We start from the raw sequence: 13,657 nt of genomic DNA, 5'->3' as shown, positions 1-13,657 counted from the left end.
TGTGGAGATAGGGAAGAGGCTTGGTCTGGAGGGTCTGGCGGGGTGGGGATGGGCGGAGGGGGTTCACCAGGGGCGGACGGCGAAGGGCTCAAGGCGGAAGCGCAGCTGGGGAGCTTCCAAACAGACTTTATTGGGAAGCGTGTCAGAGAGGTTTTGACTAGAATTAAAGAGTTATTACGATTATTATACCATTCTAGATTTGCTCAGAGATAGATATCAACGTTTTCCAAACGTAGTTTTGTTTTCTTTTTGTCAAATAACGTAAATCATTCTCAGTAATTAAAAAAATGACTACATAAAATATTTATTAATTAAGATTTTGCCTAAGATTATAATATTTTATTAGCTTTTTCCTTTACTTTCTCTGATATTATATACACAATTAAATAGTAATTTGAACAGAGAAGGTCAAGGTTGACAAAAATAAAAAATAAAAAACAATAGAGAAGGTCAAGTGTTTGAGCCGGTGTGAGATCACCTTAAAACATAAACCACAAACACAGATTTATAGTTTAGTAATCTGCTTAGTTTGAACTAAAAGTTTCAGGTTTTACCTTGGTTATCACGAAAGTTGAAAGATATTACAGACCGAACATGAAGGAGGAGCTCCAGCAGCAACAAAAATGACATTAGGATCAACTGAAGAAATGGTCTCCATATTTGATGAAGCGATGGGATTACCATCTTCAATTGCTTTAGGTGTCTTGCTCCACTGTTATTGTCTATATCCCAACAAAAAAATATACAACTTAATCAATATTTTTAGCTCTATGTTTTTGCACATTTATCTTACTAATGAATAATTAGTTGTGAAGTTCAGGTACTCTCCTTTGCAAGCATGTGTTGTGTTTTCATACTTCATATGTTGGGTTTTAAATTTGTAATAAAAGACTATTATGTTTTTTACAAAAAATTAAAAAATAAAATAAAAGCCTATTATGTTTGCTATTGTGATTTATCCCTTTTTATATTATTCTGTTTTTTTTTGTCACGATTGAATGAAAGGAAAACGAGAGAACAATTAACTTGGTTTACGCTACAACGATATTGACACATATGTGAGTTCCTTTTTAACACATTTTCATTTTCTTGGTCGTTCATATTATTTTCAAACTCATTAGCTTCTTCACAATTGTGCAACTTGATATACCAAATCTTTTAACTTTTTGAGGGAAGACATGTAGATTCTTGCGCTTAAAGAACCTTTTACAAGCATCTGCTTAAATAGCAGAACATCCAACAAAGTGTCCCTTACTCTTTGATAAGCAGATAGAGATGGTGTTGTTACACTTAATGTGGCCAATATAATGTTCAGTTATATTCAGTTATAACAAGTCATGATGGGACATCACACATCTATCTTATACATATATATTTTTTATTGAAGGATACTTATATTGATCAAGATGAAATACAAAGCCAGAACAGAAGCTCGAAAGTTATATGAGAGACTAATCCTACAAGAGGGAGACACAAGCCCACACACGGGAATCAATTGAGGAAAATGCAATTATTTATATTTTCAGTATCTTTTAAAAAAAAAATTAAAATTTAGATCAAAAATCCGCGCTAGTGAATAATATTCTCAATAAATTTTTATATTTTTTTACCACACCAACTATTCCAAGAGTTTAAGATGAAAAATGGTTATCAATCCTACCACACTGAGGATATCATGATCAAAAATAATCTTAACAGAGAATGACCAAGATGATCGTATAAGCAACAAATGTGTTTACATGAAAAAACTTGTATCTTAACACAAAGCCAAAAAAAAAAAAAATCATTGTTTATCAACAAAACTCACGCTGAAAATTGTCCATTTTGGCAAACAACAAACAGCAGTAAACATTACTTAAAAAAGATTCAAGTAGAAAAAAACATAGAGACAATGAACTCTGTTTTGACAAAGAAACCAAGTTCCAATTAACTATATATGTTAAGACAAAGTGAGAGATACTAGTCTAATACCATAACTGAAAATATTTCCAAGCATTATATTATAAAAGTCAAGTCAACTGATACACATTTTAAAGAGAAAAAATTACACAATAATCATAAATGTAAGAATCATGATGCATAATTCTAACATTACTCAAATAACAACCAATTAGATTGTGAGGATCATGTCATTGTAATATTTTGGAATAATCACCAAGGATTTCGAGCATGACGCAAAACAAGTACATACCAGACTCAAGGAAAATTCTACCAAAATATACATGAGTCATACTTGCACCCAAAGTAGATATCTATAAGAGACTCCAAGATACATCCATTTCATAAATGAACACAAGCACCAAAACATAGATAATAGGTATTGTTAGTCAAACGAGATAAATATTTATATAAACTCCAAGATATATCTATTTATAAAATGAGAGATGTTATGATGTACAAACATAGAATACAGATAATAACTACTTTCCAAACAATATTTATTGCTGTCAACATAAGCACAAAATATAAATGTACCAGTATAAAAAATTAAATCAACTGTTTATCAATGGATATCAGCAATAAGTTTCCACAGAACGACAGACACGAGATCAAAGATGAAAAAAAAAAAGAAGTGTGTAAGGAATCGCAAAATAATATATATAAACAACCAGGTACGCAAAAACACATCCAAATAGGAACAAAAAAAAAACATAAGGAAGCAAGGAAGATAAAACACACAAGGAACAAAAAAAACAACAAATCAATAAAGCAAGTAAAGAAGTGAAACAATGAATCAGGGAAGTCAATAAAGAAGCAGAACATCAAGAAAGCAAGCAAGGGAAGAAGTATGAATGAAAGGGTACATAAAGAAGCAAGTAAGTTACCAAAAGAATCAAACAAAAAATCAAGAAAGCAAATAAACAATGATGTATGTAAGCAATTATGCATGTATACAGTATGAAAGTACGTATATATGAATGCATGTTTGTACCTATGTATGTATGTTTTGTACTTTTAAGTGATTGTGCAGAACCCATGTATGGAGGTTTGAGATACACCACATTAGGATTTGAAATCGGTTGATGCAGAAGAAAATAGACCTACAAGATAAAAATAAATGAGTAAGCCAACACCAAAATCAGACTTGGAACTTGGAGAATCAAAACAGACTAACAGAGACATGAAAGGAAACCACCAACCTGCAGAATTTCAAGTGACCAGTGTTTTCTTCATGAAACAGAGATGTGGTTACTCTGAAACGTTGATTCAAATCCAAAGTTATACAATATAAAGAGAGTGATAAATCCATACTTCACCAAATAATTGTAAACATTAGAAAAATCTCTTTTGGGCATCCATAAGAGAAGCACATACCTGAGAAAATCAATATTGGCATATATACTTCAAGCTCTCACATAAGTATAAAGGCTAACACATAAATATGTTAAGATTTTGGATGCTTATTCAAGCACGTGTCTAGTGGAAATGAAATTAATCTTGATTTCACATCTGTTTGAATTTCAGAAACTAATTACAAGCAAGTTTGAAAAGCACATATGACATACCTGCCACAAAAGTCCGCTACACTTGAAATCTCCTCAAAATCTTGAACAATTTGGTTTTGAACACCTTCTGAAGCAGATACCTGAAAAACAAAAAAATCAGAATCATAGTTCTCAGTTAGTTCAGAGTATTTATCTTAAGACATCTTTGAGAGTATTTATCTTAAGACATCTTTGTGGTTATCGCGAAGATAATTCTCAGTTCAGAACCTTTTCGTGTCACGACATCTTTTAAGCTGTTGGTCGTTTTTTGTCCGATCCAACAAGTCTAATTTAAGTCATTAGTAATTTTTATCCATCTAAAGACTTTTCGAAGTCTGTCTTAAGACATCGTTAAGCCGTTGGCTGCTTTTTTTCCCCATCCAACAAGCCTTATTTAAAAATCTCTTGATCCTTGTTAAGTATCTCTGTCTTAAGACATCTTTAAGCCATTGGTAGTCTTTGTCGCTGTGTGGCTTTCCAAATCCGTGAGTTGTTTTCGTATCGTATTAGCCTATGTCTTTTTTTTTTGCTAAAAATATTAGCCTATGTCTTAAGACTGATTTCAGACATGGTCTTTGTCTTAAGAACTTTTCATACTCTGTCTTAAGTTGTTGGTCGTTTCTTTTTCCCATCCAACAAAACGTAAACCAAACCATTGTCTTTGTGTAAAAGACTTTTATTTCAGACTTTGTCTTAAGCTTATTTCAGCTGTTGGTCGTTTTTCTTTCTATCCAACAAATCATAAACCAACCCCATCCAACTCATAGTCTTTTTGTAACTTTTGTACTTTTAAGCCTTTGTGTTTGAGAGGCAAAGACATAGTTCTTAAAGCCTTGTGGTTCAGACTCTTTGTCTTAAGACATGTTGGTCGTTTTTTTCCAATCCAACGAGTCTTATGTAAGCCATTAGTCGTTTTTCATCTAATGTCTTTTACTAAGCCGTGGGTCTCTTTTTTCCTCATCCCCATAGAGTCTTTATCTTAAGACTTTTAAGTCATGCACTACAAATCCATCCAACTCATAGTTTTTATACTTTCGAGCCTTGTGGGTTTAGAGGAAAAGACATAGTTCTTTAAGCCTTGTGGTTCAGAGTCTTTGTCTTAAGAAATGTTGGTCGTTTCTTTCCTATCCAACGAGTCTTATTTAAGCTATTAGTCATTATTTCATCATCTAATGACTTTTTCTAAGCCGTGGGTCATTTTTTTTCTCATCCCCATACAGTCTTTGTCTTAAGACTTTTAAGTCATGCACTACTACAAACCCATCCAACTCAGTTTATATACTTTCAAGCCTTGTGGTTTAGAGGAAAAGACATAGTTCTTTAAGCCTTGTGGTTCATCTAATGTCTTTTTATAAGCCGTGGGTCTCTTTTTTCCTCATCCCCATATAGTCTTTGTCTGTCTTAAGACTTTTAAGTCATGCACTACAAACCCATCCAACTCATAGTATTTTTGTACTTTTAAGCCTTTGTGGTTTAGAGGCAAAGACATAGTTCTTTAAGCCTTGTGGTTCAGAGTCTTTGTCTTAAGACATGTTGGTCGTTTCTTTCCCATCCAACAAGTCTTATTTCAGCTATTAGTCATTGTTTCATCATCAAATGACTTTTACTAAGCCGTGGGTCTCTTTTTTCCTCATCCCCATAGAGTCTTTGTCTTAAGAATTTTAAGTCATGCACTACAAACCCATCCAACTCAGTCTTTATACTTTCAAGCCTTGTGGGTTAGAGGCAAAGACATAGTTCTTTAAGCCCTGTGGTTCATCTAATGTCTTTTTATAAGCCGTGGGTCTCTTTTTTTCTCATCCCCATAGAGTCTTTGTCTTAAGACTTAAGTCATGCACTACCAACCCATCCAACTCAGTCTTTGTACTTTCAAACATTGTGGGTTTAGAGGCAAAGACATAGTTCTTTAAGCCTTGTGGTTTATCTAATGTCTTTTACTAAGCCGTGGGTCTCTTTTTTTTCTTATCCCCATAGAGTCTTTGTGTAAGACTTTTAAGTCATGCACTATCAACCCATCCAACTCATAGTCTTTATACTTTCGAGCCTTGTGGGTTTAGAGGCAAATACATAGTTCTTTAAGCCTTGTGGTTCAGACTCTTTGTTTTAAGACATGTTGGTCGTTTTATCTAATCCAACGAGTCTTATTTAAGCCATTAGTCATTGTTTCATCATCTAATGACTTTTTCTAAGCCGTGGGTCTTTTTTTCCTCATCCTCATAGAATCTTAATTTGTCTTAAGACTTTTAACTCATGCAGTACAAACCCATCCAACTCATAGTCTTTATACTTTCGAGCCTTGTGGGTTTAGAGGAAAAGACATAGTTCTTTAAGTCTTGTGGTTCAGAGTCTTTGTCTTAAGACATGTTGGTCGTTTCTTTCCCATCCAACAAGTCTTATTTAAGCTATTAGTCATTGTTTCATCATCTAATGACTTTTACTAAGCTGTGGGTCTCTTTTTTCCTCATCCCCATAGAGTCTTGGTCTTAAGACTTAAGTCATGCACTACCAACCCATCCAACTCAGTCTTTGTACTTTCAAGCATTGTGGGTTTAGAGGCAAAGACATAGTTCTTTAAGCCTTGTGGTTTATCTAATGTCTTTTACTAAGCCGTGGGTCTCTTTTTTTCTCATCCCCATAGAGTCTTTGTCTTAAGACTTTTAAGTCATGCACTACTAACCCATCCAACTCATAGTCTTTTTGTACTTTTAAGCCTTTGTGGTTTAGAGCAAAGACATAGTTCTTTAAGCCTTGTGGTTCAGAGTCTTTGTCTTAAGACATGTTGGTCGTTTATTTTGCATCCAACGAGTCTTATGCCATTAGTCATTTTTACATCATCTAATAACTTTTTCTAAGCCGTGGGTCAATATTTTTCTCATCTCCTCCACATATAGTCTTTGTCTTAAGACTATTAAGCATGCACTACCAACCAATAGATTCCAGGTCTTTTTTTTCCTCATCCTCATAGAGTCTTTGTCTTAAGACTTTTAAGTCATGCAGTACAAACCCATCCAACTCATAGTCTTTATACTTTCGAGCCTTGTGGGTTTAGAGGCAAAGACATAGTTCTTTAAGCCTTGTGGTTCAGAGTCTTTGTCTTAAGACATGTTGGTCGTTTCTTTCCCATCCAACAAGTCTTATTTAAGCTATTAGTCATTGTTTCATCATCTAATGACTTTTACTAAGCCGTGGGTCTCTTTTCCTCATCCCCATAGAGTCTTTGTCTTAAGACTTAAGTCATGCACTACCAACCCATCCAACTCAGTCTTTGTACTTTCAAGCATTGTGGGTTTAGAGGCAAAGACATAGTTCTTTAAGCCTTGTGGTTTATCTAATGTCTTTTAGTAAGCCGTGGGTCTCTTTTTTTTCTCATCCCCATAGAGTCTTTGTCTTAAAACTTTTAAGTCATGCACTACCAACCCATCCTACTCATTGTCTTTTTGTACTTTTAAGCCTTTGTGGTTTAGAGGCAAAGACATAGTTCTTTAAGCCTTGTGGTACAGGGTCTTTGTCTTAAGACATGTTGGTCGTTTATTTCGCATCCAACGAGTCTTATGTAAAAGCCATTAGTCGTTGTTTCATCATCTAATGACTTTTTCTAAGCCGTGGGTCAATATTTTTCTCATCCCCTCCACATATAGTCTTTGTCTTAAGACTATTAAGCATGCACTACCAACCAATAGATTCCGGATCTTATTTTCCATCCCCATAACCGACCTCTTTAGACATGCATGCGCTACCCACCAAAATATTTCTTACGGGACCAATGTTACCCATATAAAAATCTGACAGAACACTATTAAGATTAGTGCTTGCCAATGATCTTATTTGGATTTGAGAATGCTATAACATCGATTAGAACTGATCTAATGGGGTTTGACTTTGTCCTCGTTTGAATTCCATCCTCAAAAGACAGAATTTTTTTGTTAAAAGAAAGCTTGTATTTTTAGTTCATAGACAGAGAAATTACCTTGGTGACGATGGTTTCACGCGGAGTAAGCTTCCAGGTATGTAAATCAGCAACTAAAAGGCCGGTGGGTTTCCTCCTCCAAGCGATAATATATCATCTGTTCAAACAAAAACCATGTTCAGACACTAAACAAGAGATTTATACAAGAGAGAATGAATTTGACAGATTGTACACTCCTATTTAAGCCAAACCAACCATTTGGGATTCCTGAAATCTATGATTTAAAAAACAAAAGTATATGCATGTAGTGAAGATACACGGATCATTTTAGAGACAAGAGAATTAAAAAGAGTGTATGCATAAGATGGTTTCTAAACTAATCGCAAGGTGACTACAGTTTTGAAACGAAAACAGGAAAAGAACCCTAAACAAAAAGATATTAACACAAACCTTACATATACGGAGACGTACCTCAACGATGACGAGTGAGAGGAGCCCAAACAATCACATCGGGTTTTAGGCGGAATCAACCTTCAAAAAAAAATCTAATCAACAAGAAAAGAATGAACAATTCAGAAAATTTGGAGAACCAGAAACAAAATCGCGATCAAAGAATATTCGAAATCCTCAAACAAATTCACGATTTACAGAGAGCGAAACACTTACTAATCTAAGATGGCAATCGGATTCTGTTCCAGTTTTGCAAATTTTGGAAGAATCGATCTGAGAGAATCCTTCCCAGAAAGAGGAACTGTGAACAATGTGGAAATAAATTGACAACGCACACGATTATTCTTAACGCGTCTATATTTGATTAACGGAGGCGTTTACTGAAGACACGTTTTCTAACGGTTATATTTTAAAAACTTGGTTCGATTATTTCGAATTTGAACCGGTCATCCTGCATTTTCTAACGGTTATATTTTTCCACTTAAACCAAACCGGCCTTGAATATTTAACGATGATGTCTCTGCTTATACGGTGTCGTTTGTGTGTCTCTTAAACCAAACCGGTCTTGTATTTCTTTGTCGTTCAAGTAATGAAATTTTTTTGCGATTCTTTTAGTTTCCATATCTTTCACTCAAAACTTCACAATTGTTTAGTTTCATAAACATCAAGTTTTGATTTTTTACTCTGAAACTGATGAATCTCAAACTACATGACAAACACACACACAAAAAGTCTTTGTTTGCTAATCTTGTGCAAAATGACCTTTTGGCTTTCTATTGGTCTTCTTAAACCTAGTCTTCTTCTTTCAAATATATGTAATACTCACTGATCCACTTTTCTATAATGGCCACCTCTTGCTTCCTCTGCTCTTTCAGCCACTCTGGGTCGCCTTTCGTAGCTGCCCTGAGATTCATCCGCATGGTGCGCACCTGTTTCATGCAAAACAATGTTGAGTTTCAATTATTTCTCAACACCACCATTTTGACAGAAGAATGTTACTTTTCTTGGCCACAAGCGCGAAAATACTGCTCGAGATGTTCTCCAGAACCGTGAAAATATATGACAAAAACAATACCACGAATCTCATTTTGTTAAATCTGATCCGATATATGGGAAGGAAATGAGAGAAGGCACAATACAAAGCTAACCCTTCCCGCCAAACTCTGTGGTGATCCAATGTGGTCGAGGCTTGACTCCGCATCTACTCATGAACTGTTCTTCAATTTTCTCAAAGTCACTTTTCGTACGGTGGGAACATGCTCTCGTTTGAGCAGCTCATTGTCATCACCATCTCTGTACACACCTGTTTCCACTCAGTGACATAACATTATGTTATTTATAGTTTCATAACATATTCATCTTGTGTTCTGCTATCTAAAAGAAAGTCTTCAACTTTTTACTGAGTTATGGCAAGCCATGCTTCATGTTGGAAACTGCATCTAGCTCTTCCCAGCTTCTCTTTATGACTTTGAAACAGTTAACACTCGCATCCTGCTTGTAATTAATTCACAATAAGTTCATTGTAACATCACTTTTGTATGATATTTCCCGCAAACAGATCATACAACACCTTAAAATCCTGAGATATTGCATCATAGAAGCTTGTTAATGGCACAATGTTATCGAATTGAAGAATTGGAGCAGAGGATGCTAATGCTCCGATTGCTATGTGGGGATACTTGAGCCTATACCACGCTGCAAGCACCGAGAACTGTCTTAAGACATAACATACAACAGAACATAATTTATGAGTAATGATTTGTTATTCCATTGAGAGAGGTGGGTGTGAGCCTACTTCCACCATACGAGCCACCAAATACAACCACAGGTGATGCCTCGGATGATAGATTCTGCTTCAAGCTTCTAATCAGGATTGCATAATCAGCTAACGCCTGCTGAGAGTTCAGGTAACCCAATATCTCAGCCGTCTTATGCGACTTCTTACCAAATGGTGTTGATTCTCCAAAGAACCGGCGCTGCAATGATAATCAACCAACGCACAAAACACTATTATAAATGTTTTGAGTCTCATTCTTGAAACTAGACTTGAGATTATGTGGTCTGCAAAAGTTCTTACTTCATTGAAGAACATGTACAGTAGACAGAAACAAGCAACCATGTTTTCTCTCTCTCTCTCAAAACAAGAGTAACTCAAATACAAAGCATGGAGACACAAGAAAAAGTGGCTTTGGTCTTATGCTTATACAAAATTAGTTCTTGCATTCGTTCAAGTTTTGGTTTCCCAAGTAAACTGTTTTGGATCTTGTGGAGGAGAAGCGTGAGTTGAACCAGAAAAAGTTTTGTCCTTCTCAGAACTTGTGATGATGCTGCCTCAACCTCTCTCACTCAAGTCTCAAGCTTGATGATGATGACACAAAAAAAGAGTAACAATCAACCGAACTTCCATACAAGTGGCCATATGATCCAAACAAAATCCAATATTTAGTCTTCTTTAGTAAATATTGGCTTATTTATGAATTTGAAAAATCTTCCAAAATTCCAGAGAAGACTTCTCTAGAAATCTTATATGGTAAACATGTTGGTTTAATTAAAAACATGTTGGTTTTACAATTTAAATTTCTGCAGATATTTGTTTTTTCTTAGAAAACTTTCATAACTTCTATAGAAGTTTTCTTATGTTCAAATGAAATCTTCTTACTGTCGTGCAAGAAGTTTGTGTAGATTATTTTTGTAACTGATTGACTTTTTCAGAGAAATCACTTGTAAATGAAATTGACTTTGAGGTACTGTTCTTCAAGTGCCTCAGAATCAGTTTCAATGTTTACTAATTTTTTTGCTTAAGATCTCAATACATTTTTTATACTTGTCTTTAGTAATCTAACTGGAAGACCTCTAAGCCTTTTTTTTGTCACGTTTCTTTCTCCAGCTAATCTATTTAACCATTGAAAAACTGCTCATTATGACGAGGACGCTTACTTGGATTACATGTATCAACTTTAATTGCCTTTTGTCCTCCTTCTTGCTAAATGGTAATGCACCAAAAGTTGAGATCTTTATTTGTTAAAATTGTTATTATATAAACAGAGTTTTTTCCCATGCAAACTAGAAATATTAAAATTTACTATAATGTATCATAGCTATTAAGATTTTTATAAAACTTGCACAAAAGAGTGCTAAAATGTTAAATTTTAATTTTAGGTAAATCTATTCATACTTAACTAACTAGCTAACAGCTTTGCTGACACTTTGCTAATTTACTGTGAAATATTTGAATTTATTAATGTTTATATTAGACTGTTAAATAATAAGTTGAGAACAAACTGCTAACAGAACATACCCTTTTGAGCTGAGAACTCGATATCTAGGACAGTATTTGAGTGATTTTAGAAGTGTTTTATACCACATTAAGAAGTGTTTTATACCACATTAGAATGCATCAAGAAAGAAAATGCCATGAGGACATAAACATGTCAATCAAAGCAAATAATTCTGATAATGTAGTGAGACAAAGAAAATCAGACATAGTGTGTCAATGGAGACATTGATAAACATGTTTTTCATTTACGTTAAAAGCGCATTTGGTCACCAATCAGAAAATTTCTTCTTATACTTTACGTTTTTCAAAAAAATAAGACAAATACTATTGCATTTTTAGAGTAGTGCTTTTTAAGTTATGGACTGCACATCAGTGATTTACTTTATTAATATGTTTTTAGCTTTTCAATCAGAAATTTCTTCTTATACTTTGTGTTTTTCAAAAAATAAAAAACGTACTATTGCGTTTTTAGGGTAGTGCTTTTTAAGTCATGGACCGCACATTTCACAAATGAATCAAATAGCTAGCGGTTTTGTAACAATACACATTAAACAGTAAAAAAGTATTTTAAATTATTATTATTAGAAATACACTAATAAAATCAACACACAATAGTAACCATCACTTATCGTATTCCATCTCTTCATCAGTGATTTACTTTATTAATATGTTTTTGTTTTTAAGTATTTTATTTTTGAGTATATATAATTTATAGTTACTTAATTTAAAGTAATATTAAAAGTTAAGATCGATTAAACTGGTCCGACCATTGACCCAACTACAACGACAAATCAATGTACAATCTGGTTTTCAAAACATTAATTTTAACAGTTGTTTTTGAAAATTGGATGGAACCGACCAGTCGAACCATGAATCATAGCTTTATTTGATTACAGGTTGTTAGGTTGTATTAAAAACCGCCTTTCGAATTAATTCAGGAAAAATGGTTAAAAATATTTGGTCAAACTTCCGAAAAACCGATGATCTGGTTCAATACCAAAGATTTAATAGATACAAAATAACTGAAATAAAAATTACATACTAAACTTTTATTTGTATTTTTTTCAAAAAAAATAGTAGTTAAATTTACATTAACAAATATATATATATATTAGAATTTTTGTTACAAACTAATTTCAATATTTAAAATTATATAAAATATTATGACACTATAAGTCTATAACGAAGAAAATAAATTTAGTTTCTAATTGTGTTAATATATTTATTTTATATTGTTTTCCTATTAACACCGAACTACTTTTTTTTAAATTAAAACCGCATTATTTTTAATCAAATTTGCACTTAATTATCCATAAACCGCATGAACCGTACCGTACTTTAATTTCGCATCGATTATATTACAAAAACCGAGGTTACCATTCAAATCCATAGATTCAAACTTTAAGTATTTAGCAATCTTAAAGTTGAAACATATTACATTATTTGGTCAATGTTCCCGTTGGTTGGAACCTATTACACAGATTCTCATTTTTTATATTTTGCCTAAACAGAATTTTTTTTAATTAAAATTAGAAAATTGGATTTTTATTTAGATCACAAATATTAATATATTATACATATATACATTTAAATGTGATATTTATGTAATCTTACTATATATATATATATATATACTTAAATGTGATTGTTGTTGTTTAAATACTTTAAAAGTTAAAATCATGCTTTTCATTTTTCTCAATATGTTATATCTAGATTAAATCAAAACAGAAATTAGCATTTAGTTGTGATATCTGGATGTAAAAACTAAAAGTTAATAGTAAAACCAAATAATTTTCAGATGCAATATCTATATATATATATATATATATTTATTTATTTTTGAATTAATCTAGGATATTTTAAGCTTATAGTAATCCTCCAATGAAAAATGCCAATCCACGGATGGAACATCTCTCAGATATTCAAATAAGGTTATCTTCTTGGCAAGACATGCAACATTTGAATACAACGGTTAACAGTAAGACCAAATAATGTTAAGATGCAATGTTTATAGATGCAACATCTGAACACAACGGTTAGATACAAAAACGACCAAGTTAATTCAATGTCTAGGAAATCAGGAGTAGATGAACCTAGTTTTATATATAAAATAGAGTACAAATGAGATTATCTTTAAAAAATACTATGTTGGGACTATATAAAGTGAAAATTCCATTATGAAATTATCTATACTATTAAAGCAGGATCCTATTGTCATAATTACCTTAGGGGCATGTTTCCTTCACTAACATTACATGTTTCATTAAGGGTAATTAAGTAATATTAATAACAAATCTATATTGGGTCATTATTTTTGGATCCAGCCCAAATCAAATCTCTCTTGGGCCATTTGGACCTATTAAAAAATCAGATTCAATTCTCACTTTTTTTTTTCCTTTGGGCCATTGAGTCCAAGTTCAAATAATTTTTTTTCAACTATTCTTAATTATTATTTTTTTCTTTTCTTAATATAATTTAAGCATTCATAAAAATAATTGAATTTTTTTATTGAAAAGTATAAATCTTTATTAAAAGTAT

The 13,657-nt window shown here is 32.9% G+C and overlaps 1 long non-coding RNA gene across 18 annotated transcripts; it reads right to left on the bottom strand.

The window, feature by feature from the left end:
* Window positions 1-179: 179 nt before the first annotated feature.
* On the bottom strand, window positions 180-13,317 carry LOC103853199. Of its 18 annotated transcripts, XR_004455484.1 has the most exons (8): window positions 9,920-13,317; window positions 9,638-9,818; window positions 9,413-9,537; window positions 8,059-9,333; window positions 7,864-7,923; window positions 7,453-7,549; window positions 3,141-3,586; window positions 180-3,041 (listed from the first exon to the last, which is right to left on the bottom strand). It is a non-coding gene; the product is annotated as an uncharacterized LOC103853199 (long non-coding RNA). The 18 variants fall into 18 exon arrangements; XR_004455498.1 differs by lacking the exon at window positions 9,920-13,317 and having other exon boundaries at window positions 180-478; window positions 555-722; window positions 2,933-3,041; window positions 8,059-9,913; XR_004455486.1 differs by lacking the exon at window positions 9,920-13,317 and having other exon boundaries at window positions 8,059-9,145; window positions 9,236-9,333; window positions 9,413-9,913.
* Between the last annotated feature and the right edge of the window lie 340 nt (window positions 13,318-13,657).

This window comes from Brassica rapa, chromosome A02 (assembly GCF_000309985.2).
Source record: "Brassica rapa cultivar Chiifu-401-42 chromosome A02, CAAS_Brap_v3.01, whole genome shotgun sequence".
NCBI lineage: Eukaryota > Viridiplantae > Streptophyta > Magnoliopsida > Brassicales > Brassicaceae > Brassica > Brassica rapa.
The sequence above is the reverse complement of the archived record's forward strand: the minus strand, read 5'-3'. Positions and strand labels throughout refer to the sequence as shown.